General features: G+C 61.6%; 1 long non-coding RNA gene across 1 annotated transcript; it reads left to right on the top strand.

Annotated features, from left to right (window-relative positions):
• Positions 1-1,587: 1,587 nt before the first annotated feature.
• LOC123589439 lies at positions 1,588-5,988 on the top strand. The gene is made up of 3 exons (XR_006708340.1): positions 1,588-2,036; positions 3,162-3,249; positions 4,292-5,988. It is a non-coding gene; the product is annotated as an uncharacterized LOC123589439 (long non-coding RNA).
• Positions 5,989-8,097: the final 2,109 nt, after the last annotated feature.

Here is an 8,097-nt window from a genome sequence, read left to right as displayed (position 1 = left end):
TTGATTTTTCAGTTTCTTCTGTTTTAAAAAACGAGGCGAAACGTACATAAAATTAACCACTTACTACTCAACAATGCAGCGGCATTTAGCACATTCACAGTGTTGTGCACCCGCCGGCTCTGTCTCGTTCCGGAACATTCCCATCACCTGCCCCCAAAAGAAACTCTGTACCCGGTAGTGGTCACTCCCCACCCACTGTGCTCTCGGTGTCCGCGGGCTTGCCTGCTCCGGACGGATCCTGTCAGTGGAGTCACGCCGTGTGGCCTGTTGCCTGGCTTTCCCCGCTGAGCGGCCCGCGTGCGAGGTTGGTGTTGCGGGATACGTGCGTGCCTCTTTCCCGCGACGTTCCGCGTGTGGATGGGGTGCTTCATCTGTCTGTCCGTCTGGGGATGGACCTGCGGGTCGCCTCTGCCTTTTGCTGTTGTGCTGCCGCGACGTGGGGCCGAGTCTGACACCTGCCTCCATTCCCGTAGGGTCTGCGCCCACGGGGGGAGAGGGGCCGCCTTCAGGACGGGCTCCGGCCCCTCTCCCACAGCCCCCTCGGGACCTTGGAGGAACCCTGGTGTGGCTTCCAGACCGAATGCCGTGCGGCTGGCTGGAGGCCGGCGGTGCCCCTCGACAGGGGTCCAGCGAGCGAGCCTCTGGGAGCCGCCCCCGGGCTTCGGGCCCTGGAGCAGCCGGATCTGCTGCCCCCTCAGGGAGCGGAGGCTGACCGTTCCTTCAAGCCTCTGCCGAGAGAGGCCTTCGTACTTGTGCACTGGAAGGCCGAGATCTTATCATAAAGTGGGGCCAGAGTTCACTTCTCAGACCCCTGGATGAGCGTTGGGGCGGGGCGCGTGGGGGACCCGGGCCCTTTGGCCGGTCTTTCCACCCGTGGAGGCTGATGCTCCCGGCCCACCCTCTTGGCTTCCTTGTCTGTTACGTTGGGCGTCGAGTGGCTGAGCCGTGGGGGGCCCCGGCAAAGGCGGGAGACCGCGGGGCGGTGCGTGGCGGTGGGAGTGAGGAAGCGGGGGGGGGGGGGGGGGGGGAGGGGGCCTGGCGGAATCCGGGGAGGGAGGGCGGGTGCAGCACGCTGCCCGCCTGCTCGCCCGGGGCCCTGTCTGCTGGGGGACGGGCCGCCGGGCCTCGCAGGGCAGCCTCGGGCTCCTTTACCGAGGCCACGTTCACCTGGCACAGAATAACCATGTTGAGGGGAACAACTCGGTGGCGTTTAGGGCATTCACGAGGTCGTGTGACATCGCCTCTCTCTGGGCCCAGGACATTTTGCTGTCCCCAAATGAAACCCCAGGTCAGTTGGCACTGGCTCCGGTGCCCACCGTCTACTCCCCACGTCTGTGGCTTGGACCCCTCCAGGGACCTCCCAGAAGGGGAACCACAGCATGTTCCTGTGGCGGCGGCTTTCCGCGGGCGCGACGTCCTCCGGGTGCGTCCGTGTCGGAGCGCGCGTCAGAATCCCCTTCCTTTCTGAGGCAGGGTGGTATTCCATCCTGTGGATGGGCCCCGTGTTGCCCACCCTCCCCTGTGGGCGGACTCTGCCCTGCTGTGGACACTGCGGCACAGGTCCTCGTGTGCGGGGGGGGGGGGGGGGGGGTCGCGGGGCGGCTCCGCGGATCGGTCTGTGGGGCGGGTTGGGTCTGCGTGGTTCCCTGCGTCTCCTCCTGGGGCCCCTCCGGGAGATGCGGGCATCTGCCCCCGCCTGGCCCTGCTTTCCACGAGCCGCCCGCAGGGAGGCCGCGAGCAGAGCCACGCGTCTGCGCACAGGCTGCGTTGGGGCCGCCGCTCTGCGCCTGCGGATCAAAAAAGTTGTTCCCGGACCTCGGCTTTCAAGACAGCTGCAGGATGTTCCTCGGAAGAGGCCTGTGGGATGATAAAAAGTCGACATTTGATCTTTGTCCCCAGGCACTGGCCCCTGGGGCGGGTGAGGCTCTTTGGCTTGCTGCTGAGGCGCCTGGGGGCTGCTCCCAGAGAGACCAGTGGAGGAGCAAAGTGATGGGGATTGACGCCCAGCCTCTGGTGACACGATCAATCGCGCTTCTGTAATGAAACCGCCAGAACAGCCCCTGGGCTCCTGGGGAGAAGGGACCCACGGAGGTGCCGGGAGGGTGGTGCCTCCCCCCCACCCCCCGCATCTCCCCGCCCCCCTTCCCCCGAAGGGCCTGGAGGCTCCGAGCCCCTTCCTCACCCCTTGCCCTGTGTGTCTCTTCCATCCCTGTTCCCGAGTCTTATTCTTCATAAGAAACCCCCAAACTCTCCGGATGACCTGATACTGTGGCACCTGACATGGGGGAGTCTCGAGGGGCCCCTCAGCCCGGGGGGTCTGCACTGACGTTGGCGGTTGGTATCGGGATTGAGTTCAGTCGCAGGGCCCCCGGCTGGTGTCCGGAGCGCGGCAGACTCGGCTGATGTCAGGAGAAAAGCGCACACGTTGTGTTGGTCGTGCCCCGAGTGACAGCAGCTCAGTGGCCTCCTTTCTGACGTGGGAGGTTCTCGGGTGGGAGGAGGCGGAAGTTTGGAGCCTCCTGTGGAACTGGACAGCCCTGCGTCCATGGCCCCACCGCCCCTTGTCCACGTCCCACACAGCGCGGGCGTTCCCCGTGTCCTAGATCACCAGGGCCAGGGACTGGGCAGCAGCGGGCGGTCGTGCCCAAGCCCGTTCGAATCTCAAGCCTGCAGCCTGCCGCCCCAACTCAGGCCGCTGCTCCCAACACTCTGGTGCTTCCTGTGCCCTGTGTCTGTGGGCCCTTCTCTGCCACCCGTGGGCGTAATAAGCTGTCTTTGCCCGGAGCCTCTCCTCTGTGGACATGACTATTTGGGGGACCCTGATCGGCTCACACTGTGTTGATGGTGTGCAGGCCTCAGGGAATTTCCTCTCAAACGGGAAGCTACTCCCACGTCTTCTTCGCTGCACTAGGCCAGCAGGGCTGCCCGGGGCTCACTAGGGTGGGACGTGGTCACCTTTGGGTGTGGCCCCTGCCCCAAGGCTGAGCCCGGGGTCCTGGGAGCCTCCGCCTGGGCTCTGAGGTGCTGCTGATTCAGTGCATTTCAGTTAGGCAGGAAGTTCCTGAGAGGAAAACCACAAGCTTTATGTTTATTTAATTCCAGCCATTCTGTGGTTTTTGGAGATGGCCTTTAAAGATTTGTTTTTGATTTTTATCTCAAAGAGAATGCAGAAAAGCCCATGGGTCGGGCTCCAGAGAAAATACACACAAAGAAGAGAAGTGAATTTGGATCTCACCAGGCAGCTTTCGGGTAAGCAAGTGGCAGGATGGGGCTGGGGTACGTCCCCTCAGGGTAGCAGCCCTGCGTGGCCTGCACATGTGGGTCACGGAGACACGCTCCCTGGAATCCAAACGGGCCTTGCGTTGAGGCCCACGGGCAGCCTGCGCTGGAGCTTGGGCTCTGGGGAGGCCTCCCTTCACGGACCCAGGCTACCTTGTTCACCCCTCTGGCCACAGCGAGGGGCCAGGCCTCGGGGGTCCTGTCCAGCACCACCGGAACCAGTGGGGTAGGAAGCGGCCCCTGGAAACACCATGATAGGTGCCCATCTTGGCTGGGGGAGGGATGGGGGGTGCCCCGGGACAGTGGCACCGTCAGCCCGGAACCCCTGCCACGTGCCCACCTTGGTCCCTCTCGGCTCTGTGTGCTCTGAGTTCCCCGCCAGCGCCTTGCACGGGGTGGCCCGCCTCCTGATGCTCCCCACGCAGACCTGTCTGAGGTCAAGGCTCTTGCCTGGAGCAGCAAAGTCATTGGGAGTCTTTCCTCCGGGTCAGGACCCCCTCCTGGAATCTGAGGTCATTCTCTGTGCCAAGGGAGGGTCACTAAATTCTTAGGAAAACTCCAAAGCAGAGTCAACAGAAAAGTTAATCCACGCTGTAGGGTCCTTTGGGGAAGGGGATCAGCTCTGTGACACCCACGAGCTGCCACGTGTGGACCCTGTGCAAGCTGGGGCGCTCATGGAGTGGGCCCTGGGCCAAGAGGTTGACGCTGCTGCATCTCATTTATTTCTGGAGAGCTCAGGCTCCGCCCAGTGGGTCCCCGGATTTGAGTCGGCCTGACGTCACCACGCTACAGGAGGCGGTGTGTGTGTGTGTGTGTGTGTGTGCGAGCGCGCGCGCGCGTGTGCGTGCAGGAGTGGGCCTGGCATGTGCCATGGGGGAGGGCGTGATTCCCCCGTGCTCTGTCAGCAAGGAACCGTCCAGGCCCCTTGTCCCCTGGTAGCCTGGAAACTGCCAGTGCCCTGCTTCGCATCAAACTCTCTTCGTTCATTTATGTGATTTCCTCGTACTTTCAGGCTCCGGCTGCCTGGGCCACGGCCAGTGGGAGCCTGTCCTGGGGGCGTCCTTCCTTGTTGTCCGGGACTCCGGTGTTGAGATCCTCCGCCCGTCCCCTCTGTCCTGGTGCCTCTGGCAGACGCGGATTTAAGAAAGTACACGCTTCCGTGGGTGCCTACGTCTACCACCGCTCCCACCGCTCCCACCAGAGCCATGAGTTCGCTGATGCCTCGGCTCCACCGCGTCCACAGGCTCGTTTGGGTTTTCCGTGTCGGAGCCCGTGGCTCCTGTCTCCATAGCGCGGATCCCCCCTGTGCTGCTCAGAGCCCTGCTGCCACAATGCCAGTGTGACTGCCAGTCCGGGGGCGGGGGCGGGGGGACCTCGGGCCGACCCTCTGTGGCTTTAGGGTTGCTCCTTCTGGGAAGGGCAGAGCGGTCTGCCCTGGCCTCTGCTCAGGGCCAGCAGGGAGGTGGAGGGGAGCCTGGTTCCACCACCAGCTCTGGGTGTGGTCGTGTCCACCCCACGTCCCCTCGGGACGGGGGCTGAGACGCCGGCGGTCCCGTTGGAGCCAGGTCGCGGCTGTGAAGACGCAGTGGGGCGCCTGGTGAGCCCTTGTGGCTGGGGTGCTGCGTGTGTTCACGTCTAGGACTGCAGAATGAGCGGCGTTCGCCTGGGCGTCGGCTTCCGCTCCTGCAGCCGCGTGATGCCCACCCCGAGGCCGCCGGCCTGCACACCCGTGAGACCCTCGGGCTGACGCGGCTACTCCTGCTCCGCCGTGCCGGCAGCCACTGCGGCCACTGGGACGCGTGCCGGTCACTGTCCTCTGCTCTCTGGTCACCACACGCCCCGTCCCCGGTGCTGTGGGTGGCGGACCTGCATCTGTAGCTCCTCTGAGCTTCTGGTGCCTTCTGCACATTTCCTTCGTGGAGCTTCCTGCGTGTCCTGGCGACCGGTGGAAATCGTGTTTGCGCTGAACAAGCCAGAGGTGGTTTCTCGCTACAGCAGGGGGACCCGTTCCACATCCTGTGACAGGGACGGAGGAGGGGGTGTCCCTGGCCAATGGAGGGCTCGTGGACGCTGGGCCCACCGTGGACTCAGGAATTTCTGTTTGTCTTTAGGGTCTTATTACCTTCCTGGGGCTGCCCTAACGAAGCCACAGACTCAGGGCTCAAACCGCAGGCATCCCTGTCAGCTTGCAGGCCGCAAGCCCTAAACTGAGGTGTCGCGGGGCCGTGCTGCCTTTGGGGGGGCACCCTGTGCATCTTCCAGCCTCTGGTGGTGCCAGACATACTCGCCATCCCTTGGTTAGTGGATGCGTCACCCCCTCTCTGCCTCCAGGGGCACACGGCGTTGCTCTCTTGTTGGGATGGGACTCACCGACTCCGGCTGGTCACCGACTCCCTCTTACTGATGGTGCCTGCAGTGGCCCTGTTTCCAAGTAAGGCCCCATGCTGCGATCCCCAGGGTCAGGACTGAGGCACATCATTTCGTGGGAGGGTTCAACCTAGTGCAGGTCCCAGCTGTGCCCTCTTCCATTTGACAGTATTGAAAAACCATTTATATTAAAAAAAATTAGCTTTGAGAGAAACGCACAGAAATGTGGCTTTTCCCAAGCTCAATGCCTCCAGCTCCAGCCTAGTGGTGGTGGGTCGCGAGGCCGGGCATCCCGGGGATGCTGTACGCGTGCAGAGGCCCCGTGCATCATCTGCCCTCCTCCCTCAGCCCCAGGACGCCGTGGGGATTGCACAGCATCGGTGTGTCCGGAGCTGCTGGGTTCTTCTCAGTGGCTGCGTGAGAAGCCGTCGGGAGACTTTCAGGACGTAATCACAAAGGCCGGAACGAGCAGAAGGTACCCTCACAGACCAAGCGTGATCTGAGTTCCTGCCAGGGAGCACCTGGGCCCAGGACGTGGGTGTTCGTAAATTATTTTTTGATTTTGAATACATCTCACTTTTATAAAAATTTTTTTTTTCAACGTTTATTTATTTTTGGGACAGAGAGAGACAGAGCATGAACGGTGGAGGGGCAGAGAGAGAGGGAGACACAGAATCGGAAACAGGCTCCAGGCTCTGAGCCATCAGCCCAGAGCCCGACGCGGGGCTCGAACTCACGGACCGTGAGATCGTGACCTGGCTGAAGTCGGGCGCTTAACCGACTGAGCCACCCAGGCGCCCCACATCTCACTTTTAGAGAAAAGTTGTGAAAAACAGTACAGCGGATCCCCGGGTTCTTTTCTGGCAGGTTGCCCAAACGTTCACGTGTTCCTGTGTTTGCTTTCTCCTTCTCACACCTGAATCTGCAGAGTGGAATGTGTCGGGCTGTGTTCCCCACACCAGGCTGCGCTGCCCCCGGGGCGGCCGTTCGTGTTGCTGCAACGATACATGGTCTCTACTCTGCAGTCTGCATTCACAGGTCTTCAGTTCTCTGTCCCGGGAAGGACTCCCACTTCTCCTGGGGGCCTTTCCGAGTACCTCACCTTCTTGCTTGCCACCGTTGACGGGGTCCCTCGCCATTCCATCCTCCAACTGGTGACTTTGTGCAGCTATGAGGACTTTTGGTTTTTGTGTGTTAGTTTTAGCCTTACTGAGTTCGTTTATCCTTTGAGTCTGTTTCCTCCCTGTTGATGGCCTGGTGCCACGCTCGCTGCCCGGTCGGGAGTCCCATGTGGCTAAGCTCGCGTGTACAGATGAGATGAAATGAGACCAAAGGCTCACGATGCCGCCACATTCGCCCCATTTCCAGTGCTTGGTGGCCGCACGGGCTTGGCGGGTTTCTGACACTGAGCCTGTGGGACATCCCTTCATCGTGAAAAGTTTACTGCATATTACTGTTCCAGCGTTTTCTAGGTACATCAGTGTAGCCTTTGCAAATGGACACAGCTGGCTTTGGGCTCTGTTCTCGGGGCCCTGACGGGTTCCCCGTGTTTGACTGCAGCGGCTGAGGCCTCCAGGGCCGGGCTGGCGGGCGGTGAAGGCAAGCATACTCCTCATCTTGCCCCTAATGACACCAGCATCTGCTTCAGAAAAGGCTATGTTACTATGTTAAGAAAGCGGCTGTCACTTCCTATTTTCCTTACTGTTTGTACTTTTATCAGGAATGGGTGTTAAATTTTGCCAGAGGCTTTTTGTGCACCTATGGGGAGAAAGCATGTGATTTTTCTCTTTGGGTCTGTCAAGAGTGACTTTCACAAATGGATTTCCCAGCAACCAGGCGGGCCGTGGCATCTGGGCGTCAGTCCCCCACGTGGTCACCATGTCTGTCTTCCCACCCATTGCACCTTCCAGTAGGGTCTGGGGGTCAGAGCTCCTGTTGCGGTGGGGCTCTGCCGGCTGGCCTTCCAGGACGGGCTGGGGTCAGCACTTCTGGGCGGGCGGGGGGCTCCACCGGCGGGCACAGTTTAGCGTGTGCCCCTCCACTTCAGGGCGCCGGAACAACTGGGCAAGCTGTGACCATCTGGTCCCTAGACATGTGGTGGAGTTCATCTGTGGAGTCATTAGGGCCCGTTTTTGCTGGGGGCTGCGGTTCGCTGGAGGCTTTTTTCTTCCCTGGAACGGGTGTGGTCAGGGTCCCGCCCCCCACCGTAGCCGCTTCATCTGGAAATTCGCATTTATTGCCCTCCGCATGAAATGTCACTACGGCATAGTTATTCCATGTCATTTTTTTCCTAGCGGGGCCAGAACTCGAGACTCCTGCCACCCGGCGCCCGGTGCTTCCTGGGCCCTTGCAGGTGGGCGAGAGGCGGACTCCGCCTACAGTGCACAGGCCGAGCTGAGCAACCGCGGCTCGAGCGGCACACGGGGTTCGCGGGGGGACCAGATCGGCTCT

This window comes from Leopardus geoffroyi, chromosome E3 (genome assembly GCF_018350155.1).
Source record: "Leopardus geoffroyi isolate Oge1 chromosome E3, O.geoffroyi_Oge1_pat1.0, whole genome shotgun sequence".
NCBI classification, from domain to species: Eukaryota; Metazoa; Chordata; class Mammalia; order Carnivora; family Felidae; genus Leopardus; species Leopardus geoffroyi.
The sequence above is the reverse complement of the archived record's forward strand: the minus strand, read 5'-3'. Positions and strand labels throughout refer to the sequence as shown.